The sequence below is a fragment of the Symphalangus syndactylus genome, chromosome 13 (assembly GCF_028878055.3).
Source record: "Symphalangus syndactylus isolate Jambi chromosome 13, NHGRI_mSymSyn1-v2.1_pri, whole genome shotgun sequence".
In the NCBI taxonomy this organism is placed as follows: Eukaryota; Metazoa; Chordata; class Mammalia; order Primates; family Hylobatidae; genus Symphalangus; species Symphalangus syndactylus.
Window position 1 is genome coordinate 103,986,473 of NC_072435.2, and position 26,395 is coordinate 104,012,867.

At 44.4% G+C, this 26,395-nt stretch overlaps 1 protein-coding gene across 3 annotated transcripts in view; it reads right to left on the bottom strand.

The window, feature by feature from the left end:
* Positions 1-26,395, bottom strand: part of CMKLR1 (chemerin chemokine-like receptor 1) — a 224,620-nt gene that overhangs the window by 137,718 nt on the left and 60,507 nt on the right. For all 3 annotated transcript variants that reach the window (XM_055237627.2, XM_063614379.1, XM_063614378.1), the window contains 2 exons: positions 22,079-22,207; positions 21,706-21,835 (listed from right to left, as the gene is read on the bottom strand). The gene's annotated coding sequence lies outside the window, so the exon portion shown is untranslated. The remainder of the gene's footprint in view (positions 1-21,705; positions 21,836-22,078; positions 22,208-26,395) is intronic.

Below are 26,395 nucleotides of genomic sequence, written 5' to 3' on the forward strand. Positions count from 1 at the left end.
ATTTGAGACTTGGGGAAAAAAAGTTGTAAAAGAGCCAGAGCAGGCACCACAACTGTATATATAGATAGGGAAACTGAGGCTCAGAATATGTCATTGACCTCAGGTTACACAGCTGGGAAAAGGCACGGCCAGCACTGTAATCCAGGCCCCTTGGCTCCAAGTTCTGTGCTCTTACCAGATGCCAGAATTAGCCAACATGCTTAGCTGGGACCCTCCCTCCTCCTGGTCATGGCCAGTGGTTGCAAATAACAAAATCAGCATAAGTCAAAGAGGAATTGACTGGCTCAAGTGAACGTATTGCAGCAAGGGCAGGGGTAGAACTGAGCATTGGTCAGCTGCTACTCCTCTCTCTCTCCACCTTTCATCTTTGACTCTCTCTGCACATCGGCTGCATTCTTTCAGACTGGCTTTCTCCATGAGGCTCACAGCATGGCCACTGGCAGCTCCTGAGTGCACAGCCCCTCAACTCTGTGATGATAGAGGCTAGACTCTTTTAGGCCTCTGTAGATCCCCTAATTGCAAGGGAAGAGCTCTGATTAGCTAGCTTGAATCACCTGCTCACTTCCAGCCAGTCACTGGTGAGGATGGAAGAATATGGCTGCCCTCTTGTCAACTCCATATTAGTTGGTGGAGTCAGGGGTGCAGACACCACATGCAAAGAACCATACAAAGCTAACATACCCAGATAGGGCTGTATCCCACCTGGTCACAGAACCACTGAACTGTCTGCTCTAGTGATATCTCACTAGGTACAGGGTCCCAGGACCTTGTGGAAGGTGGAAGAGAAAGCACTCAGAATACAGGCACTGGAAGGCTCTAAGACAAGCTTGCTCAATGCTAGACTTTTGCCTGAACAGCCATCCTTCAGCACGAGGTCAGTTTGGGTCCTCTGAGAAGCACATGCCAAGAAAGGATTTGATTGATTGAAGGAAACATCCATCAAGGGAAAGGGGAGAGGAGGCAGGTACAGGCAGGAGAGTTTTCGAACCAAACCAAACTCTGGGTCTAATATCTGTGAAAGCAGAGAGGGGAGCAAGGATTGGACTGGTAGAGAATTGGACTCGGAGAGTTCTGAGACAGTCTCAGCCAGAGAAAAATTGGGAGTTCCCAAGCAAAGGTTGCCCATCGAAGGGTGTGGTGGGCTGAGAAAGGCTCCCCAAAAATATCCACGTCAAATACCTGGAACCAGGCCGGGCACGGTGGCTCATGCCTGTAATCCCAGCACTTTGGGAGGCCGAGGCGGGTGGATCACAAGGTCAAGAGATCGAGACCAGCCTGGCCAACATGGTGAAACCCCGTCTCTACTAAAAATACAAAAAATTAGCTGGGCACCTGTAGTCCCAGCGACTCGGGAGACTGGGGCAGGAGAATCACTTGAACCCGGGAGGCGGAGGTTGCAGTGAACTGAGGTTGCGCCACTGTGCTCCAGCCTGGTGAGACAGCAAGTCTCCGTGTCAAAAAAAAAAAAAAAATCCCTAGAACCTTGAATGTTACCTTATTTGGAAAAGGGATCTTGGAAGATGGGATTAAGGACCTTGAGATGGGGAGATTATCCTGGATTATCTGAATGACCCCTAAATCCATTCCAAACGTTCTTATAAGAGAAAGGTAGAGAGGGGTTCAAGACAGACAGAAGAGAAGACACCAAGAGAAGAGGAGAAGGCAAAGTGAAAACAGAGGCACAGACTGGAGTTATGCAGCCACAAGGCTGACAGCCATCAGAGGTGGAAAGAAGCAAGGAAGGCTTCTCCCCCAGAGCCTCGGAGTGCAGCCAACACCTTGATTTTGAACTTCTGCCTTCCAAAATTGGTAGGGAATACACATGTGTGTGTATGTGTTAAACCATCAGTCTGTGGCAATTTGTTACAGCAGCCACAGAAAACTAATATGGAGGGGTCCCATGCTGGGCAGGACTGGCCGACATCTACTACCCCAAAGTGCTCAGTCTTTGGCCAAGAGCATTTGGGAGAAGCAGAGCTAGACCTGAACACTATGGTGGAGCCACAGATGCAGCAGCAAGAGGCAGTCAGCTGGCTGCCTCTGAGGGGGATCTGAGCAGCACATCTTTCGGGCCACCAAGAACCCAGCACCTACTATGCACCGACTATATCTAGCACATAGTAGATACTCAGAAACTATTGTTAGATGTTGGCTGCAGAATGGATGAATGCTCTGTTTGGGATCTCAAGGTAAAATGAGTGGATGAGAAGTACAGGGACATGGATTTCAACTTGGCATAATAACCATAGCCAACATTAGACAGAAACTACTGTGTGCTATGCACATGTACCAAGACACATGTATCTATGTATATGTTGATGTATGTGTATGTGTGTATACAAACACATGTAGGTATATGTGCACACACACACACAGTCAAATCAGCTTAGACTTGATTTAAAATTTGCAACAACCCTTTGAGATAAGTTTTATTAGCCCCTTTGAGAAACTGTGTATTTGCTAAGTGCTAGGTGCCTTGTTAAGACATTTCTCCATACTTGCTTATTTAAATTACCTGACAAGTCTACAGGAAAGGTAGCATATTCTTTTCTTTTCTTTTTAATTTTGAGACAGGGTCTTGCTCTGTTGCCCAGGCTGGAGTGCAGTGGCACGATCAGGGCTCACTGCAGCCTCAAACTCCCAGGCCCAAGTGATCCTCCCACCTCAGCCTCCCGAGTAGCTGGGACCACCAGTGCACACCACCACACCTGGCTAATTTTTAAAAATTTTTGTAGAGACAGGATCTCACTAGGTTGCCCAGGTTGTCACCCTGCATTGGTCTCCCAAAGTGCTGGAATAAAAGCAGTGAGACACTGCACCTGGTCACATTATTCTTATTTTATAAAGAAACAAAGAAATTATTTTATAAATATATAAGACTCAAGGTCACATAGCTAGGTCAACCTAGTTCTGCTTCCAAAGCCCTGCTCCTAATCACGACTTTGTCCTGCCTTCCATGCACACGTGATGATTCTGTTCCAGGATTCCACAGGCCATAAGCCCACAGATACACCAAAAGGCATCGTGATTTTTTTTTTCCTTTTGCTGCCTGTGGTGTCTGAGATGGAAAGTATGCCAGCCCCTGCTTGGAGTGACCGCAGAAGCTCCAGAAGAATGCCCCCACCTTGCCCCTCTCAGGTTCTCTGTCTCAGACGTGGTGCCATCATTGACACTGTCTTCCCAAGCTAGCGTGTTCTGACAACTTGCTGGTAATGGGACACCAGCAGCAAATCATTAGCCTCCTCCATCCCCACCGCACACAGCCAGGCTTGGCTTGTTGCTGCCGAATGCCCGGCACATGTCAGCTCTGTTTGGAAATTGGGTCCAATCTGGAAAGTCACTCAATCACAGTGGGGATCTGAAAGGAACAGCTGAAACTCCCACCCGGATTCCTGCTGACTGTCCTTCCCTGGGGCTTTGGAGGGGTCCCAGGCACAGTGAGGTGGGTTTCAGGCTTGAGAGGCTTCGCTCTGGAGGGAGGGCTGAAGGTCAGAGAAGGAAGAACTGAAGGAAGGAAGGTAGCTGGCATCCTGGGCCAACCTCACCTGTACCACTGCTCGCCGTGTGACCTTGGGCAAGTCATTCGCCTGCCCTGGGCAACGTAGTGTGGACCAGATGCTCAGACTGGTGTCAGACAAACGCAGGTGAGAATCCAAGCTTGAACACCACCAGATGGATGACCTTGGGCAAGTCCTTTAACCTTTATAAGTCTCAGGTTATTCATCCATGAAATGGATATAAATAATAGCCCTTATTCATAGGGTGACTTTGAGTGTCCTACGAGAAGGCATGCAATATGTTTGGCACAGTGCCCAGCACATAGGAAGTGCTCCATCAATACAGCTGTTCTTAGCCAGGTGAAATGGCTCACGCCTGTAATCTCAGCTGAGGCAGGAGTATCGCTTGAGCCCAGGAGTTCAAGACCAGCCTGGCCAACATAGGGAGACTCTGTCTCTACAAAAAAAAATTAAAAATTAGCCTGGTGTGGTGATGTACATACGTAGTCCCAACTACTCAGGAGGCTGAGGGGGAGGATCTCTTGAGCCCTGGAGGCTGAGGCTGCTGTGAGCCATGACTGCACCATTGCACTCCAGCTTGGGCAACAAAGCAGGACTGTCTCTAATAATAAATAAAAAGTTAAAAGTTAAAAAGTACAACTATTCTTACCTGCATCACCACCACTAACTGGACTGGCATACATCTAATCCACCTGGCACACCCACTCCAGCAAATCACTCACATGGAGCATGAAATTTGGAACCAAGATCTAGTCAAGTGTGGCCTCAACCACAGTCTGATATGAAACGATTCATTCATTCATTCACCTCCACTTATTGAGTGAATGCAATCAATTGTCATATCTAGAATAATATGTGACACCACCACTTACTGAAGGCTTCATAAAGAGAAGACAAATAAAGGTAACTATGACCCATCATCTGCCTTTGAGAAGTTCTCAAATCTCAGTTTTCCCATCTGTGGAATGGGCACAGAGATTCTGCATTGCCTTCAGATTGTTGTGCAGATCTAATGGGATAACTAGCATTCCACACACATTACACATTTAATCCTTCTGGCAACCCCGTAGGGTAGGTACAACTTTCCTCCCCATTTTATATGTAAGAAAACTGAGCCTAAGAGAGGTAAAGTGGTTTTTCAAAGGTTGAACAGCTGGAAACAGGAGAAATGGGGAGTGAAACCCAGGCATTCTGGCTCCAGAGCCCATGCTTTTGGACACTCCAAGCTGAAGTCAACCATAAACAGAGGCCAACATTTTCTTTTCTGGAATTTCTCAGCATCCTTCCAGCCTAGCCTGCCTATTTTGGTCAAGTCAGCAGACAAAAAGACTCTGGTGGGTACTTGCTCCCAAAAGTCTCTGAATACAGCTCATGTTTCCTGATCCAAAAGAGATGGAATCCCAGACACACAGGCCTGGGCTTAGTTTGCCCACTGAATTGGACACATTTAAACATCTCTTGGGTCTTCAGAAGGCTTGCCCAAAAGAGCTTCCACCCCCCACCTTGCAGCCACAAGAGCAGGACCTTGACATCCTTTTGCAGTTGGTGGTTCTCCCTTCTTCCTGATGGAATTTTTTTTTTGAGACGGAGTTTGTCTGTCATCAGGCTGGAGTGCAGTGGTGCAATCTCGGCTCACTGCAACCTCCGCCTTCCAGGTTCAAGTGATTCTCCTGCCTCAGCATCCCAAGTAGCTAGGACTACAGCTGATAGAATTATTATTCCTACTCACTCCACCATCTCAATCCTTGCTTCCTTCCTGCTCCATGATTCCAGGGAGTGCAGAAGAGAGAGCTCTGTTTAAAGGGCCTAGTACACAGATGTTTACTCCCCAGTCACAGGTGACTATCTCAGACCCCAGGTGGGATGGCCTATCCCTGTGCTGGCCCAGGCCACTGCTAAATCTCCAGAACCAAGCACAGGGCTTGGCTCCTAGGAGGTACCAGACAAATAATTGTTAAATGCATACATAAACATCCAACTAGTAGAAGTATGGGTACTGCTAATTACATTGCATATGTATCTATCACGTGCTGGATGTTTTGCATACAATATATAATCTAATGATTTTTCCTCTTACAGATGAGGAATTTGAGGAGCACAATTGTTCTTCATCCTTCCCCTATGTACACGATTGGAAGCAAGAAGAGGAATCAGTAACCAAGGAAATACTATTACAACACCAGCAGCACCTATCAATTCTCAGGCATCTCCTACATGCCAGGCCCTCCACTCCTCATTTTAGGACCATTATCTCCAATTCACACTATAACCCACAGAACACATATTCTTATCCCCATTTTACAAATGAGGAAACTGAGAGTCATGGGATTTAAATAACTTGCATCCTTGTAGCAGGGTCAGGATTCAAACCTAGGTCAGCCCAGGTCCAAAGTCTGTGTGCTGAACCATGAGGCCAACAGGAACAGGAAGTGCAAAGGAACATTGCTATGATCAGCTTGTGCAGGGTACGTACTTATGTCACTTTGAGGTGATCAGTTCCCAGCAACTCCAGAAAGAGAGCCCAGCTCCCACCCTAAAGCTGTGCTGCATCTGCCCTTCCCTTGGTCCCTGACTCCCCCAGCCAAGCCTTTGGTGTTGAGTCTCCATCCTACAAGGACTTCAGGAATGGGCAGGCAGGAGCTCTGTAAGGCAGGAGGAAGCTGACAATCCTCTCTGGAAATCTAAGTCTTACCCGAGGGAGAAAAATAAATAGTCTCTAACAAAGAAGTGGGAAAGAAAGACAAAGACACAATTGTCCTTGAAAACTATGTTGGAGAATGCATTGTTGCCAGGGCAACAGCAGACAAGGTAGGGTATCAAACAGTGGAAATCACTGTCTATATCACCTGTGTCGAGAATCACTGCTCTATAGTGTAATGATGTATTAGTCGGGGTTCTCTAGAGGGACAGAAGTAATTTTATATATATATATATATACATACATATTTATATATATGGGACTTTATTAAGTAGTATTAACTCACATGATCACAAGGTCCCACAATAGGCCATCTGCAAGCTGGGGAGCAAGGAGAGCCAGTCCAATTCCCAAAGCTGAAGAACTTGGAGTCCAATGTTCAAGGGCAGGAAGCATCCAGCATGGGAGAAGGATGTAGGCTGGGAGGCTAAGCCGGTATAGCCTCTTCACATTTTTCTGCCTGCTTTATATCCTGGCTGTGCTGGCAGCTGATTAGATGGTACCCACCCAGATTAAGTGTGGGTCTGCCTTTCCCAGCCCACTGACTCAAATGTTAATCTCCTTTGGCAACACCCTCACAGACACACCCAGGATCAATACTTTGCTTCCTTCAATCCAATCAAATTGACACTCAATATTAACCATCACAAATAGAGAGAAGCATGCACTTTGTGTATTTATCAAAATGGAAAGATGGTCACAATATTTTAAGTGACTATCATAGATTGAAAAATGTTATAGACAGTTTATTAGCACTCCTGGAGTAGTTTAATGGTTACCCTCCCAATACCATTCTGCCTCCTTTGATTTGACTTTGTTAAAAATATGTTCAACTTGCCGGGCACGGTGGCTCATGCCTGTAATCCCAGCACTTTGGGAGGTCAAGGCGGGTGGATCACTAGGTCAGGGGTTCGAGACCAGCCTGACCAACATGGTGAAACCCCGTCTCTACTAAAACTACAAAAATTAGCTGGGCATGGCGGTGGGCTCCTGTAATCCCAGCTACTCAGGATGCTGAGGCAGGAGAATTGCTTGAGTCTGGGAGGCAGATGTTGCAGTGAGCCGAGATCGCGCCACTGCACTCCAGCCTGGGTGACAGAGCAAGACTCTGTCTCAAAAAAAAAAAAAAAATGTTCAACTCATTGAACAACCCTCATAGGGTGAATTACAATTTGTCTAAACCAGTCATGGCACATCAATTCCTCTCTTCCAGTGACTGGTCTAGAAGTGGGCATGTAACCCAGATCTGACTGATAAGACATAAGAGAAATCTGCTGAGAGGTTTTCAGGAGGTAATCTTCACACTCCCTTCAATAAAAGAGTGGTACATGCAGAGAAAATGCCTTTCCTGCTTTGGCTGTCTTCCCTTCCTGGATCTGGATGCTATCTCGTGAGGATGTGATTCTCAGAGCTGCGGCAGCCATCTTGTCACCACGAGAGGAATCATTGCCTACACACCAGGGAAGGCAGCACAAAAAGATAGTTAAGTACCTATGCCTTTGGTAACACGGAACCATCCTAGAACTACCTTCCAGAACTATCTTTCACCAGGCATCCTGGTAAATAAATAAATGTCTTCATGGTTGGGTTTTTTTTTTCCTGCCACTTGCCACAAGACCCTTGGCTGCATGTAACAGAAACCCTTTCCATCTAGTTGACTTGGAAAAGGGAGGTTTGCCATAAGGATACTTCGAGAACTCGAGGGTAAGATATGACTTGGGTGTAGGAATCATCTCCAAAATTCTCTCTCATTGCCCTCCTTCTACTCCTTCACGGCAGACCACTCATCTCAGCTCCTAAGACTATTCTATAATGCAGTGTGCCCCATTCCAGACTCTCGCCTGCTTCACTTCAGGCATCAACAAGACTGAGGCTGGAAGTTCTTGGTCTCTGTCTCAAGTCCCTAGTTAAAAGACTGTTGAATCAGTATGTGCCAGGAGCCTGTGCCTGACTTAACCCTAGCCAGGACTGGGTGGTGGTGCCCACGCATGGCTCCCAGGAGCTTGCCAGGGAGGCATAGATGGGAACGTGGCCAGCTCCTAAGGTGGGGAGGGGAGTGCTCTGTAGATGAAATGTATTCACTGTAAATTCTAGAAGGATTACATACCAAAATTTGTAAATGCTTACCTATGTGTGGTTAGATTTTAATTTTCTTTTTCTTTATGCTTATCTGTGTTTTCTAACTTCCCTACCATATACATGCAAGAAGAATCAGTAAGACCTGGGCCTTGTCAGTTACTAGCTGTGTGACTTCACCTTTCTGAACCTCCATTTCCTCATCTCTAAAAATGAGCGTCACCCTCTCTATTTCATCAAGTTTCGTGAAGAACTCAGGAGGATAAAGCAGGTCACTGGCTTGATGCACTGTAAATTGGCAGGTATCGGGAATCTATGTGGTTTTTCTTTTTTCTTTTTTTTTTTTTTTGAGACAGGATCGTACTCTGTCACCCAGACTGGAGTGCAGTGGCACAATCTCAGCTCACGGTAATATCCGCCTCCCAGGCTCAAGTGATTCTCCTGCCTCAGCCTCCTGAGTAGCTGAGATTACAGGCACATGCCACTACCACCCAGGTAATTTCTGTATTTTTAGTAGAAATGGAGTTTCACCATGTTGCCCAGGCTACTCTCAAACTCTTGACCTCAAGTGATCCACCTGCCTCAGCCTCCCAAAGCGCTGGGATTACAGGAGTGAACCACTGCGCCTGGCCGCAATTTTTCTTTTTTTTTAAGAAATGGGATCTCACTCTGTTGCCCAGGCTGGAGTGCAGTGGGGCAATCATAGCTCACTGTAGCCTCAAACTCCCGGGCTCAAGCAATCCTGCCTCAGCCTCCCAAAGTCCTGGGATTACAGGCATGCGCCACAACTCCCAGCCTGTGTGTTTAATTTTTATTTTAATAGTTTTGGGGATACAGGTGGTTTTTGGTTACATGGATAAGTTCTTTAGCAGTGACTTCTGAGATTTTAGTGCACCCATAACCTGAGCAGTGTACACTGTACCCAATCTCTAGTCTTTTTCTCCTCACTCCCCTCCCAACCTTCCTCCTAGAGTCCCCAAAGTCCATTATATCATTCTTATGCCTTTGCATCCTCATAGCTTAGCTCCCACTTATAAGTGAGAATATATGATATTGGGTTTTCCATTCCTGAGTTACTTCACTTAGAATAATGGCCTCCAGCTCCGTCCAAGTTGCTGCAGAAGACATTAGTTTGTTCCTTTTTATGGTTGAATAGTATTCCATGGTGTATATATACCATAGTTTCTTTATCCACTCGTTACGTGATGGGAACTTAGGTTGGTTCCATATCTTTGCAATTGCAAATTGTCTGGCCTGAGTTTTTTTATCTCCCCTACTCAAATATTAGCTCATAGCAGTTGGCCATCAATCTGTGTATCCCCCATAGTGCTTGTGCTGGGTTGAATAGTGTCTCCGCTAAATTCATGTCCACCAAGAACCTATGAATGTGACCTTATTTCAAAACAGGGTGTTTGCCGATGTTACCAAGTTAAGATGAGGTCATACTGGATTAGAATAGACCCTAAATCCAGTGGCTGGTGTTCCTATAAGGAGAGGGAGATTCAAAGACACAGACATACAGAGAAATGGCCATGTGAAGACAGAGGCAGAAATTGGAGTTACGCTGCTGTAGGGCAAGGAAGACCTTGGGCACCAGAAGTTGGAAGAGACAAGAAAGGATCCTTCTCTGGATTTGTTCTTCCAGCCTCTAGAGCTGTGAGAGAAAAAATCTCTGCTGCTTTAAAGCACCTAGTTTGTAGTCATTTGTTAAGACAGCCCTGGAAAACTAACACAGTGCTTAACCTAGTACCTTGTACATGATCCATTCTCAACAAATGTTTGGTGGGTGGGTGAGTGAGTGAGTGAGTGAGTGAGTGAGTGAATGAGTGAATAAGTGAATTGGGAATGGAGTCTAACTGGGCTTAGCTAAATAGCTGTGCCAGTCTCTCTCAGCAATCACAGCTAATGTTCAATGATCTCTCCTAATCATTCGTTACTGTAATTCACTCATTCATTCATTCACTCATAATTTCTCATTTATATTTATTAAGTTTCTGCTTTGGGCCAGATACTAAACACTGGGTGGTAATCCCATTTTAACTACAGCAAGAATTTGAAAACTGGTCTCTTTAGCCAGGCCCCAGCTCCCCATGCACCTGGGTTTTGATCGATGGCTCCCCAGAAGCCACCCAACCGTGCTCACACAATAAAAGGAGAGAAGAAGATTTAATAAGATTCCAAATTGCCTTCCCTTGAATTCAAATTGCTTCATATATTATGTTCATGATAACTACTGTAGTTCCTATTTTTTCTCAAGCCCCTTCTTTGTTTCTAATACAAGACAAGTTCTTGTGTTAATGAATTCTAGATTTTCATTTAATAAATGTTGCGTGGGAAGCTTCATTACTTGCAACTTCATCAATCTACTGCAGACACACAAATGCCCCTTTCTAAGTACCTGGGATCAATAGAGCATGATTCTCACGTATGGGGGCCCTGCACGCTGCCACCAAGAAGAATTCAGTAATTGAAAAGACCTTATAAATCAATACAGCCAAATTGAAAACTCCAAGAGAACTTCGCATCATTCACTGAGGCGCTTGTTAAGACCTCTTTACTTTTAGAGGGGAAAAAAACAACACTGGGAAAAAGGTTGAAGAGGAGGAGAAAGAAAATAGATATTTCTATTTAATCCTAATCACTCAGCAAAGATGGTGGAACTTCTACTTAGCATGCAGATTCAATTTCACTTTGATTACTTGTCCTGATTAATTTTTTTTGTCTTTACCTTTATTCAAACATAAAATCTCTCCACAGAAGACCACCTAGTGATGGTTTCTACCTCTTTTCCAGGGAGGCATTGAGAGACAGAATTCCAGCGCTCACCATTAAGCCTGCCATATAACAGGGACTCAATAAACAGGGATTTTGATTGAATTGTATTGAATTAAATAGCTGTTATTCTAGAATCTTTGAAGAATGGGAATAAAGTACAGAACCCCTTCCTCTCTGTACTCCCTACATATTTTTGTTGCCTGACAATTCTCTGCCATGGCTACAAGAGTTGAAGAAAATTTTTGTTGAGTTTCCATGATGCTGTTTGGGCTTGTTCCCCCACCCCCACCCCCTTATTTGCTTCCTGTAATAAATAAAGCTGTAATAAAATCAGCTTTAGAAATTTCACAGCCTGGGCAACATAGTGAGACCCCGTCTCTACAAATAGGGCCGTTGCAACATGTCCCCTCCCTCCATCCCTACTGGCTCACTGCTCAGCAGCCACAGCAGCCTTCTTTCTGGTTCTCAGGCAGCAACTTCCTCCCTCTGAGCCTTTGCATGTGCTCTTCTCTCCGCCTAGAACGTTCTTCCTCCCACCCTTTGACTTACTGAGTCCGACTTATCCTTTGGGTCTCTGCCTCATTGTCTCCTCCTTGAAAAACCCTCCCCTGACCTTACAGAGCTGAGTTCAGTGAGTTTATTGTGTATTCTAGAAGATCCCTGTATATATTTTTTAAATTATAACACTTATCACAAGTATAATTAAGAAATTTTTGTGTAACTGCTTGTTTAAATTTTTTCTGTCTAGCTAGACTGTAAGCACCATGAGATAGGGCCCCTTCTCTCATGTCCAGCACCCAGAGAGTTTAAGACTCACAATAAACATGACTTAAAGGCATAAATAAACTTGTTCTTGGCAAATTGAAAGAATGGTGATTATTTAAATACATTTGTTACATGCTGTCAAATGAAAAAGCAGTGTATGTGGATGCATAGAAAAAGGCTGGAATAGTATACAGCAAAAGGATAAAAAAAGGTCTTATTTAGGATTATGAGTGGTATTAGTCAATGTTCACCAGAGAGACATTATGTACTTACATACATACATAGAGAGAGAGAGAGAATCAGGACCTGGCTCATGCAATTATGAAAGCTGTGAAGTCCCAAGACCTATAATTGACAAGATAGAGACCCAGGAGAGCTGATGGTGTAGTTCCAGTCTGAGTCCAAAGGCCTGAGAACCAGGAAAGCTGACGGTGTAGGTTCCAGTCTGAGGGCAAGAGAAGACAGATGTCCCAATTCAAGTAGTTCAGAAGGAGAAGTTTCCTCTTACTCCAGTTGCTGTGTTCTGTTTAGGCCCCCAACTTACTGGGCTAGGCCCACTCTCATCAGGGAAGAAAATCAGCTTTAGTCAGTCTACAGATTCAAAAATTAGTCTTATCCAGAAACACTCTCATAGACACACCCAGAATAATGCTTCACCATATCTGGGCACCCTGTGACTCAGTCAAATTAACACACAAAATCAACCATGACATTGATCATTTTAATATCCTTTTGGTTGTTTCTATTTTCTAACTTTCCAATAACAAACATGCATTACCTCTTTAATCATAAAAATAAAAGTCATTTTGTTTCTTTAACAAGTTTTTGTCTTAATTTGTCTACCAGTGTGTGACAATGCTGGCTGGTAAGTGTTTGGTGCTTGTCTACAAGACTAAGATAAACATTCAACAAGAAAAACATTGACCTTTAGGGTCTTCAGTTTATTCAGTTGTGAGGGGGTCGAAATGAAGGAGCCGCATATTGAAATCCTATGTTCAAGTCCTGGTTCCTGCATTTACCTTTCCTAAGCCTCAGTTTCCTCTGCTATAAGGATGAGGCTAATACATTTACCTTATAAACTAAAAATAAAATATTAAGCCCCCCAACTGACTGAAAAGACCCCCTTCTTGGCCAAGAGGATCCCAGAGAAAACTGAAAAACTGGATGCCTGGCCATGATAGGAAGAAAAATCAGACACACCTCATTTGTTCCACCCCCTCCCTTTCGGAGTTTAGGCACAACCAACCAGCACTAACATTACAATAGAGATCATAACGCAGCAGGCGCCGGAACCAGAGCAACTCCATTTTGAATAAGGGCTGCATAAAATAAGGCTGAAACCTACTGGGCAGCATTCCCAGGTAGTTAAGTCATTCTTAGTCACAGGATGAGATAAGAGGTTGGCACAAGATACCGATCATAAAGACCTTGCTAATAAAACAGGTTGCCATAAAGAAGCCAGCTATAACCCCACCAAAACCGAGATGGTGATGAGCGTGACTTCTGGCCGTCCTCACTGCTACACTCCCACCAGAACCATGTCAGTTTACAAATGCCATGGCAACCTCAGAAAGTTACCCTATCGCATCTAAAAAGGGGAGGCGTGAATAACCCACCCCTTGTTTAGCATATAACCAAGAAATAACCATAAAAATGGACAACCAGTAGCCCTCAGGGCTCCTCTGCCTAGGGAGTGGCCATTCCTTTATTTTTGTCTTAATAAACTTGCTTTCACTTCACTCTATGGACTTGCCCTGAATTCTTCCTTGTGCGAGATCCAGACCCACTCTTGGGGTCTGGATCAGGACTCGTTTCCGGTAACAAGAAGACTGACAAAACAGACTCTGTGGCAATAAGATACCAAATTCCAACCTGCATGTGGTATAACATCACATGACAGACAGCAAATCTTGAAGAAAATCAAAACTTTTACCCCAAAATACATTTGACATATTGTTTTGTTTTGTTTTGTTTTTAGACAAGAGTCTCGCTCTGTCGCCCAGGCTGGAGTACAGTGGCACGATCTCAACTCATCTGCCTTCCAGGTTCAAGCGATTCTTGTGCCTCGGCCTCCCAAGTAGCTGGGATTGTAGGTGTGCACCACCACGCCCAGCTAATTTTTGTATTTTAAGTGGAGACAGGGTTTCGCCATGTTGGCCAGGCTGGTCTCGAACTCCTGACCTCAAGTGATCCGCCCGCCTTGGCCTCCCAAAGTGCTGGGATTACAGGTGTAAGCCACCGCACCCAGCCCACTTCTTTGACATATTTTGAAATGGCCCTGCAAAGCCATATCTTGTGGGGGAAATTTGCATCTGTAGAGAATCTACAGATTCCTTTTTCCATGCTTTCCTGGATCTACCAGAGATTAACTAAGGATCTGACACCTTTTAAAGTCCAAAAAGAGATATTTACCACCTATTCTCTCTGAAGGCTACTACCTTGAGGCTTCATCTGCATAAAAAGAACCTTGGCTTCCACAACCCCCCATAGCTTAACTTAAGCATCCCTTTCTAGTGGCATCAAATCTTCAGACAAGGCTTAACTCTTTCAACCAATTGCCAATCAGAAAATCTCAGAATCTGCTGTGGGTGGTGGCTCACGCCTGTTCCCAACACTTTGGGAGGCCGAGGTGGGTGGATCCCTGAGGTCAGAAGTTCAAGACCAGCCTGGCCAACATGGTGAAACCCTGTCTTTACTAAAAAAAATACAAAAATTAGCCAGGAGTGGTGGCAGATGCCTGTAATCCCAGCTACTCAGGAGGCTGAAGCAGGAGAATTGCTTGAACCCGGGAGGCGGAGGTTGCAGTGAATTGCGCCATTGCACTCCAGCCTGGGCGACAAGAGTGAAACTCCACCTCAAAAAAAAAAAAAGAAAGAAAAAAGAAAATCTCAGAATCTAACTATGACCTGCAAGCCCCCACTTCATCCGATCTTTTCAGGCCAAACCACTGTATACCTTCCATGTACTGATTTCTGTCTTTGCCTGTATCTCCTGCCTCCCTAAAATGTATAAAACCAAACTGCAACCCAACCTCCTTGGGCACACTTTCTCAGGACCTCTTGAGACTGTTTCCTGGGCTGTGATCACTCATATTGGCTCAGAATAAACCTCTTCACATATTTCACAAAGTTTGGTTTTTCCAGTAACAATCTCACCGGTGGTTTATGTGAAATCAAGTAATATATGTCCAGGTGCATCTTTAGGCTGTACAGGGCTAGCCCAACATTACCTTGAGGTGGGAGGCAGTATTTGCAATGTTTAAGAAGGAGCAAGACAGCAGGAGTTGGAGTCCTAGTCAGCCACCTACCTGCTGTGCGGTCTTAATCAAAGCAATTCAACTCTCTGAACCTTGGTTTTCAGATTTATAAAGGGGGTTAACACTAGAACCAACTTCACAGGGTTTTAGTGGGGACTACATAAGGTTATACATTTCAGGTCTTCAGCGCTCTCCCTAGCACATGTGCATTTTGTATTTTAATTATTTATTCCACCATTTCCCGACTCACATACACCCTTAACCCCTAATCCTGACTTGCACATCTTTCTTTGGCTTTAATTGCAAATCACCATCAATTTAAGATGTCCCTGGGGTCCCAAGAAGCCCTTCCTTGCCCTCAACACCCTTACCCCATTCTCTCTACCAAACCCACTGGCAGCCAGTCCTCTAGGGAAATCTCAAACATGAAAGGCCCAGACCACCACCACCTCCTGAAAGTGATCAAAGCCATTTTCCTAATTTCCTTAAATGCAGTGTTGAAAGGAAAGTAGTGAGTGGCTTAAAGCCAGGGATTTGGTTATGCTAATTACACCCTTGAAGAGCCCAGCCCTGAGGCCTCATAGCTTGAAAGGAATTCTGGCAGCTGGGTTCACTTGGAAAAGAAAGGAAATGTGGAATCTAACAGTGGCAGGAGGTGGGACAGTGAGTGGATTCAAGAAAAAGGAAGTTGTTGAAAGTTGAAAAAATAAAGGAAATTCATTCACATTAAAACAACAAAAGGATATCTTTTCACCAATCAGATTAGCAAAAACAAGACACTGGATATTGCCCAGTCTTGACAATGCAGAGAGTAATAGGAGCTTAAACTCACCAATATGACAAGGCACAGCTTTTTCCAAGGGCAATGGCAGAGTCCATCAAACTTCAAAACTTGCATAAACTTCTACCCTCTCAACTCTATTTCTAGGACCCATCTTTCCTACAGACATACACATGCACAAATATATATGGAGAAGGATGTGCTTGAAACAAACACAAAAAAGATGAAAACAATTAAATGCCCATTAACAAGGGAACGGATAATATTCTGTTGAAATATTAAATATCTCTTTAAAAATGAAGATTTCCTTGTGTGCACAAGACCCATTTATAACATAAGTATTATTAAAAAGAAACGAAACGGTCTTGGGGAAAAAACATCAGAATCGTAAATCGTGAACGTGAACTTTAGACTTTTAATACATTTTGTTAGATATGAGTTCTAAATTTCTTTTCAAAGAATCAGTATGTCAGTATATTCAATTCTTTGCCTTCTACTGTTAAACTTCCTCAAAAAGCAACCTTTTCTGATTACCTGCTCCACCCTGACTCATTCTGATTACCTGCTACCTGATCCGCCCTAACTCATTCTCCACCCTGCATAACCATTTTTCCCGCCAAACCACTCACCGCTCCCCCCGCCCCGCGTCTATCTCTTTAAATTAGCCAATTGGAATTAGTTTAACCTGTGCGACCTAACCCTAGCCAATTGGGGAACAACACAGCAGCAGGGGCCACATGAGTCAGGGTTAAGAACCCCATCCCCTCCCTTGTCCAAGTGGGCACTCACCATTGCTCCATCCGTAAGAGTGCAATAGAATTAACTTGCCTTGCTAAGAATTAAAAAGAAAATTTTATATTTGAGTGCTATTCTTTTCCAGCACCGAAACTTTAAGTATAACAATTTCAAGTGGCCCAGGCTTCCAAATGTGTTTCTAAAGTAGTTGTTTCCTATACCTCAGGTATCCAGAGAGCAAAGACTATGGGAAATACTGATGTCACTCAATACTCACCAAAGATGAAAATGAGTTCATTTCCTTAACCACCTAGTTGAAACGGTCTTTAAACTAGGCCCTATTTACGTGCCAAGAATCTATGTTACAGCAGCACCCAGACGCAAAAGGAACACATATTAGCCATAATTCCCTCATACATCATCAACCATGGTGATGTTACAGGAAAGAGGTCCGGATCCACACCCCAAGAGAGGGTTCTTGGATCTTGCATAACAAGGAATTCCGGGTAAGCCCATAGATTAAAGTGAAAGCAAGTTTATTAGGAAAGTAAAGGAACAAAAGAAGGGCTAACCCATAAACACAGCAGCCCCGAGGGTTATTTTATGGTTATTTCTTGATGATATGCTAAACAAGGGGTGGATTATTCATGCCTCCCCTATTTAGACCATGTAGGGTAACTTTCTAGGGTTGCCATGACATTCGTAAACTGTCGTGGTGATGGTGGGAGTGTAGCAGTGAGGACGACCAGAAGTCATTCTCGTTACCATCTTGGTTTCAGTGGGTTTTGGCCGGCTTCTTTACTGCAAGCTGTTTTATCAGCAAGATCTGACCTGTATCTTGAGCTGACCTCCTGTCTCATCCTGTGACTGAGAATGCCTAACCATCTGGGAATGCAGCCCAATAGGTTTCAGCCCCATTTTACCCAGGTCCTATTTAAGATGGAGTTGTTCTAGTTCACACGTCTCTGACAGTGAGAAGATCTCTGCCGAGCTGGAACTAAAGAAGAGTGTCTGGGCCGGGCGCGGTGGTTCACGCCTGTAATCCCAGCACTTTGGGAGGCCGAGACGGGTGGATCATGAGGTCAGGAGATCGAGACCATCCTGACTAACACAGTGAAACCCCGTCTCTACTAAAAATACAAAAAAAATTAGCCGGGCATGGTGGCGGGCGCCTGTAGTCCCAGCTACTCGGAAGGCTGAGGCAGGAGAATGGCGAGAACCCGGGAGGCGGAGCTTGCAGTGAGCCAAGATCGCGCCACTGCACTCCAGCCTGGGCGACAGAGCGAGACTCTGTCTCAAAAGAAAAAAAAAAGAAGAGTGTCTGGAATTGAGTTACTGTCACACGCGTCCGTGTGGAGAGAGTCTACCAAACAGGCTTTCTGTGAGCAACAAGGCTGTTTATTTCACCTGGGTGCAGGCGGGCTGAGTCCCAAAAAGGAGTCAGCAAAGGATGGTGGGATTATCATTAGTTCTTACAGGTTTGGGATAGACATACAAAGTACATTCTCAAGGGCAGGGAGAATATTACAAAGCACCTTCTTAAGGGCGGGGGAGAATATATGTATCAGTTAGGGTGGAGTGGGAACAAATCACAATGGTGGAATGTCATCAGTTAAGGCTATTTTCACTTCTTTTGTGGATCTTCAGTTGCTTCAGGCCATCTGGATGTACCCATACAGGTCACGGGGATATGATGGCTTAGCTTGGGCTCAGAGGTTTGACACTACCACATATGCAGCCCATAGCCTGGTGTTCACCAAAGGGGCCAGTCAAAAATTTCCAGCATACTTGAAGCTATTGAAAACCACATATGTACACAGTATATGCAAGATAAGTATTTATAGTAAATGTATATACCTTCTGTTCTGAATAATATACTATATTTCAGTGACGGTCTAAAATATCTTGAAGAAACAATGGTTATCACAAGGTCTCCCACTTTCTTATCCAGAACAGTGTGTACTTTTTTAGGAATGAAATTTTAAAGACATTGTTCTGTGAGTTCAAGAAATGGTCTTTTTCATACCAGGATTATGAGCTATTCTGCTTATAAACCACTCTGGGTGTGTCCACTTCTCTTGGATCTTTAGAAACATCTCACAATTCAATGAAAGATAGTTTATACCCAAAATAAACACCCTTGTTATGTTAAAAATAAAAAAAGAAAGGAAATGCAAAACTACATATATGCAGATATATATGTGTGCAAGTGCATAGAAAAAACCTTCAAGAACACACTCCAGCCTGTTAAAAAGTGAGCACCTCTGGAGAGAGAGGAAGTAGAACTTGAACTTCGTAGGCCAGGCGCAATGGCTCATGCCTGTAATCCCACCATTTTGGGAGGCCGAGGCAGGCAGATCACCTGAGGTCAGGAGTTCAAGATCAGCCTGATCAACATGGAGAAACACTGTTTCTACTAAAAAAAAAAAAAAATACAAAAAATTAGCTGGGCATGGTGGCGCATGCCTGTAATCCCAGTTACTTGGGAGGCTGAGGCAGGAGAATCACTTGAACCTGGGAGGCAGAGGTTGCAGTGAGCCAAGATCACACCATTGCACTCCAACCTGGGCACCAAGAGTGAAACTCCGTCTCAAAAAAACAACAACAAGAACAACAACAGAACTTGAACTTCGTATTCTATGCAAAAAAGGAAAAAATCTAAGAGAAAAAAAAAAGAATACATAAGGAATATGGTTTCTCAATTTAAAAACCTCCCCCTTCCAACACCATCTTCCATCCCTGTCATTCTTTTTTTTTTTTTTTTTTTTTTTTTGAGGTGGAGTCTCGCTCTGTCATCCAGGCTGGAGTGCAATAGCGCAATCTTGGCTCCGTGTAACCTCCGCCTCCCAGATTCGAACGATTCTCCTGCCTCAGCCTCCCAAGTAACTGAGATTACAGGCATGCACCACCACGCCCGGCTAATTTTTTGTATTTTTAGTAGAGATGGGGTTTCTCCATGTTGACCAGGCTGGTACTGAACTCCTGATCTCAAGTGATCCACCCACCTCAGCCTCCCAAAGTGCAAGATTACAGGTGCGAGCCACCAGGCCTGGCCCATCCCTGTCATTCCTAATAAGAAGATAGATTTAGGACCTAATTTTAACTATTCAGAAAGCTTTTAGATGTATGCCTTGCTTAGGCTTCTCTGGCAACTCCCCAAGCCTGCATCAGCTTAGCATCCAATCCATTAAGGTCTCCCCATGGGGCTGAGGTCCCTGTCACAGGGTGCCCTAAATACAGAGAAGGTCTAGGCGAAATTTACACATGACACAGTTATGGTCTTGCATGATCTTTCACTTTTGTCTTTTTGTAAACCTTGATTTATTTTGCTTCCCTGGGCACATTATCTCCCCTTCCAGATATTTTTGCAATGGATATTGTATTCTTTAAGACTTTCTTGATTGCGAGTGAGAGAAACTAAATTAGCAAAAGGTGGAATTCATTATAAGCATTCAATAAATGTTTGCTGTTGCTGCTGCCCGGCTGTTGTTATTGAAGGCAGGATTTGCCTGGGTTTTGGGAACAGCTGTATCCAGGAATTTGCACATTCTCAAGAAATTTCTTAATCTCTATCTGCTGCTTCTCTCTGTTCCTGTTTCAGTGAAGTCCCTCTCACTTGTGAGACTCAAGTCAAACCAAGTTTAGCAAAAAAAAAAAAAAAAAGGGAGGAAATACTGTCTCAGATAACTGAAAACCCCAGAGGCTAGCTTCAGAAACTACTTCATATTGGTGCTAAAACCATGTAAATTACATAATCACCCAGGAAGTTAGGGCGTGCAGCCAGATCTATCGAACCAGATGAACACAGAGAGGGAAAAGAATCATTTACCCTGTAAAGGTAAATCCGGGTTTTGTCACCCAAAAAAAGGTAGAAATAACACACACACCCCAGTCTTCTCTCTCTCTATTCTCTTGTCTCTTTCTCTCTCCCACTCTCCCTCTCTCATTTTGCCCTATCTTGCTTGAAAACTGGCTTCTCCTGGCATTCTGATCTTTATGATAGGAAATAATGTCTGCCAAGAGATCCCAAATCCCAAATTAGCCTGACTCTCTCCATTTCAAGCCCAAAAGACTCAGTGAAGGGTCTGGTATCAGTTATCTACTGCTGCACAATGAATTACCCAGAAACGGAAAGGCTTACAACAACACCATTTATTATCTCACTTCGTGTCTTGCAGGTCAGGAATCCAGGGGCAGCTTAGCTGGGTGGTTATGGTTCAGTGTCTCCCATGCCAGAAATCATCTTATGAAAAAAAAATAGAATTATGCGACCCCAAACTCACTATGCCAAAGGGAAAGTTAAGCTTGGGAATTCAGCCACCAATACTGTCTTCCTTTTGTTCCCAAACAGACAGCTGGAATTTCACAACCCAAATCATGAGCTCATTTCCTCTAGTCCCTCTTTTCATGTTTATCTTATGTAAAATGTAGATTTACTGAGAGGGAGATAATACATAATTGACTTTTTCCTCTACTCCCTCTTTTCACATGTATAATGTTGATTGATTGATTGATTTTTTGAGACAGAGTCTTGTTCTGTTGCCCGGGCTGTAGTGCAATGACGCAATCTTGGCCCACTGCAACCTCCACCTCCAAGGTTCAAGCGATTCTCCTGCCTCAGCCTCCTGAGTAGCTGGGATTATAGCTACACACCAGATAAGTTTTGTATTTTTAGTAGAGACAGGGTTTTGCCATGTTGGCCAGGCTGGTCTGGAACTCCTAGCCTCAAGTGATCCACTTGCCTCAGCCTCCCAAAGTGCTGGGATTACAGGCATGAGCCACTGTGCCCTGCCTAAAATTTAGATTTATTGAGACTAATCAGGGCTTCACAAGAATGTAACCATCTACCTCATTGCATATCTCCCTCCCTTCCTCCCCCGCCTCCCACTCCTTGCTCTTTCTCCTTTAAATACCAGAATGCACACAAAGCCCCCTTTGGAGAAAAGCAGAGATCACAGATGCTCCTCCGATTTCTGTTTTTCCTGGGTGCATCCTCAACCTTGGCTAAATAAACCTCTAATGGCCTCAGTCACTTTTTGGTTAACAATCGGAATGCTGTTAACTGGGGCTGGAGAATCCATTTCCAGAAGAAGTCACTCACATAGCTGGAAAGCTCCTGCTGGCGATGGCAGATCCTCTCCGTGTGGGCCTCTCCACGGGAGGCTGGAGCCTCTGCACAATATGGCAGTTGGCTTCACCTGAAGGGAGTGATCCGAGAGAGAGAACATCACCTGAAACAGATTTGGATTGAAAATAATAAATAAATCAATATTTAAATATTTTTTTAAAAGACAGAAAACATCTGGCAGAAACTATCCTTTTTATGATCAGCCTCAGACATCACATACCATCATTCTATTAATTTAAAGCAAGTCCCTGAGTTCAGCCCACGTTTTATGAAAGGGAGAGCTTCACCTTTTGAAGGAAGGAGTATCAAAGAACCTGTGAATACGTTACAGGACCCCACCACTTACCCAAAGTCAGTGGTTTCCTCACTATAGTGCCTTCTGTGGACGCCAGAAATATGTTACAGAACAGTGGTCCCGGCGCAGACCCCAACAGACAGTTCTTGGATCTCGTGCAAGAAAGAATTCAGGGTGAGTCTGCAGCGCAAAATAAAAGCAAGTTTATTAAGCAAGTAACGTGGTGAAAGGACAGCTACTCCATAGACAGAGTAGGACGTTCCTGAAAGTAAGAGGAGGAACACATCCCCGCTAGGTACAATGTTTGTATATATGGGGAGATGTGCTCTAAGGGTTTGTGATAGAGGATTAATTTTCTTAATAACTATATTTTGCAAGAATCGATATTATAATCTTTAAAGCAAAATTAGGAATGCCTATGTTCTCCAGATATCAGGATATCCGGACACTCCCAAGTCTGGGTCGGTTAGTAAACATTATTAATTTGTTCCCTTAACCGTAAACATCTAGAGGCTCGGAATGCCAAACTTTCTGAGGATGCAGCCCAGCAGGTCCCAGCCTCATTTTCCAGCCCTCGCTCAAGATGGAGTCGCTCTGATTCAAACGCCTCTGACAGATATGTTTTTAAACCAGGACTAATTAGTCTTTCTTGGGTCAAGTGTTTTCCTTTAAAATAATCAACTGTGACCACAGGCAGGGTTCTACTATAACAATGGCTGCTCCCTCTACAATCTTGCAGATTTGGGTGGAAAAAAAAGATTTCTAGAAAGGGGGATGCACAAACAGAGAAAAAGAACTCTTTTCCTCCAGCTCCAGAAAGAAAAATCCCAGAGGAGGATTCTGATGGGCTCAGCTTGCATCATATGCCTCTTCCAAGAGCCATCAATCACTGTGGTCAGGGGCAGGAAGTAATGTTGAAATATGAGAATGCAGGAGGGGTTCCAGGTGGTCACTCATGATCATCTCCACTATGTGACTTCAAACCATGCCACTTAATCTTTTTATGTCTTAGTCTCAGCATCTGCTAAACAGAGATTAGAAAGCCTTGTACATAGAGTTGTTATGACTATTAGATGATTATCTGTGAAGCATAATGTCTAGATACAAAAAAAAAGCCTATTAAGATTCTTAAGTACTTAAAATTCATCTCAAAATGGCATTTATTTTTATTTTACTTTATTTTTTGTGTGTGTGATGGAGTCTCGCACTGTCACCCAGACTGGAGTGCAGTGGTGCGATCTCAGCTCACTGCAACCTCCATCTCCCAGATTCAACCGATTCTCCTGCCTCAGCCTCCCTAGTAGCTGGGATTACAGGCGCCCGCCACCACGCCCAGCTAATTTTGTGTGTGTGTATTTTTAGTAGAGATGGGGTTTCACCATGTTGGCCAGGCTGGTCTCGAACTCCTGACCTTGTGATCCGCCCACCTCGGCCTCTCAAAGTGCTGGAATTACAGACATGAGCCACCGTGCCTGGCCTATTTTTTTTTATTTTATTTTTTGAGAAGCATCTCTCTGTCGCTCAGGCTGGAGTGCAGTGGCGCAATCTCAGCTCACTGCAACCTCTGCCTTCCAGGTTCAAGCCATTCTCCTGCCTCAGCCTCCTGAGTAGCTGGGACTACAGGTGTACATCACCACGCCCGGCTAATTTTTGTAATTATTATTATTATTATTATTATTATTTTTGAGACAGAGTCTCGTTCTGTCACCCAGGCTGGAGTGCAGTGGCACGATATCGGCTCACTGCAACCTCCACCTCTGGGGTTCCAGTGATTCTCCTGCCTCAGCCTCCTGAGTAGCTGGGATTACAGGCATGCGCCACGATGCCTGACTAATTTTTGTATTTTTAGGAGAGACAGGGTTTCACCATGTTCAGGCTGGTCACGAACTCCTGACCTCAAGTGATTCACCTGCCTCAGCCTCCCAGAGTGCTGGGATTACAGGTGTGAGCCACTGTGCCTGGCCACAAATTGGCATATTTTTAAAAGCAATTTATAATTGGAAAGTCTCAGGGCTCACTCTTCACTTCTAATTCTCATAATCCTTACTTTCTCATTGTGGCTGACTTCATCCACAAACAGGCTTTCCTTGGGAGAACAAAATAGCTGCAGTAGCTCCAGGTCTCATGTTTGAAACCCATGGAATCTACGGACATGAATTGCCTTTCTCCCTACTCACAAGGAAGAGTCTTGACATTCACTCAGATTGGCTGACTTCAGGCACCTGTCCACTTATGAATCAATCACTCTGTCCAGGGGATGGGGACTGGGGGCAGAGAAATGGAATGCTGATTGGCTTAAACCAATCACAATCCACCCCTGATGACTGAAGATGGAGTCAATCTCCCAGGAGCACAAGGGATACAAGAGAGGGATGATATGAAAATCAGGTCGTATAAGGAAAGAGGATAAGAGAGGGTGGGTGCTGTAGGCCAGAGTCAGCTGGCCTGCCAAACCCAGCCTGCTGTTGTAAATAAAGTTTTATTGGAACATAGCCACAGTCATTCATCTATATATTGTCTATAGCTGCTTTTGTGGTACAATGACAGGATTAAATAGTTGCAACAGAGACCATATGGCTGCAAAGTCAAAAATCTTTACTATCGGGGCCTTTACAGTAAAAAGGTTGCAGATCCCTGCATGTAGGCAAGCATACAATTTCCACTGCAGTCATATTCAAAACACATTTTCTTCCCTCCTCCCATTCCTTCTCTGTTGAGATACATTATGACAAATCAGCAGAGCAGGCATCTGTCGGCAGAATCCTCCCAGGGTCCATCAACTCCTACCCCATTGCCAATGAGTAAACACACAGCCTGTGGAATCACATCAGGCAGAGGACTGGTTTGAGAAGAGATTTTATGGCTGCTGGAGCGTACAGGCTCTGTCTCCATTACCCATCATGGAACTTCACCATTCAAAGATCAATGACGTGCAGCCTAGATGATGCTGGCAAGCCAGGGGCTGTGGATCCCGATTTTTCCTCCATGATAAATGGGGAGCAATCTCCAGGAGCTCTAGCCTGGAAGACAGTCTTAGTTAAATTACTTTATTGCCCAGCTGAGAGATGGCCAGCTTAGAGGAGATGTACTCAAGCAGCATGCTAACTAGACTCAGCATCAGCACATAGACCCCTCCTCAGAGCAGCACACTCCTCCCTCCTCTCTCCCACCAAAGAGCAGAAGAATTCCACCCTGATATTGGCTTGTGGAGGCTGCTCTCCCTGACACTTCCATAGTAAGTAAGATCAGGGGTCTGTGTAGTTCCCACTCACTTCACATGCACATATCTGAGATCACTGCTTTCAAGCTTGCCAAGTGGCAGAGAACTTGTACATCATGGAGTCCTTGCAGACACTCAAAATGCTGGTATATCATGCTTAAAAGAAACTTCTAGTGCAAAGACTAAGTGCACAGGCATTAGAGATAGGCAGAACAGGATTTAGATCCCAGCTCTGCAACTTACCATGGGCAAGTGTCTTAGTTCAAGATCCTTCAGAAACTTACTTTAAGACAAGGGTTCAAGTGCACATAGTTGATTTAGAAAGTGACCTCAGGAAGCACCACAGGGGAGTGGGGAAGAGGAGGAACCAATAAAGGATGTGTATCAAGGAAGCTATCACTGGAGCTGAATTCTGCTGGAGAACCTATGTTAAATACTGCCTCAATGGTACTCATTCAAGCAGCAAGGGTGCTGGGGTATTAATACTGCAACTCCCATATGTTATCATTTGAGGGATGCTGCCAGAGGCATTAACCCCCTTGCACTTCTGGCCTATGTACTGGGGATCTGGTGGCCAAAGAGAGCCCTTGGGCAAAGAGCTGCCAATGCTAGGAGATGGAAGTCCTGCCCGTGGACTCAGAAATGGTAAAACCCAAGGGGGTAGGAGTGGGGCTTGAAGGGGCATCAACAACATATGCTACAGCAAGCAACCTAATCTCTCTAAGACTCAAGTTTCCTCATCTACAAAATGTAAATTACTTATAGCAAATAATGTCTAATATCATGGGGTTGCTTTGAAGGGTAAAGTCAATACTGCCAGTTAACATATTCAGCTCAGTGTGTGGCACTAGTAAACATCTAATAAATAATAGTTATGTTTACAAAACATCACCTGCAAAACAAAATGTGTAATAAATGCCATGCTCATTTTCCAATCAACTCTGAGCCCCCAACCTATGGAGTTGGCAAGAAATCAATCTCCCTGTTTTGAGGTGGTCCTTCTACCTCCCTAAGGTCACATTAGAATCTGAGAGGTTTAACTTGGGGCCAGGAAGCAAAGGATAAGCTCTGGACTTCAGTTTCCCATGACCTTACTGTTGAGTTTATAATCCAACTCTGCAGAATCCATTAAGCTTGGCCACAGGAAT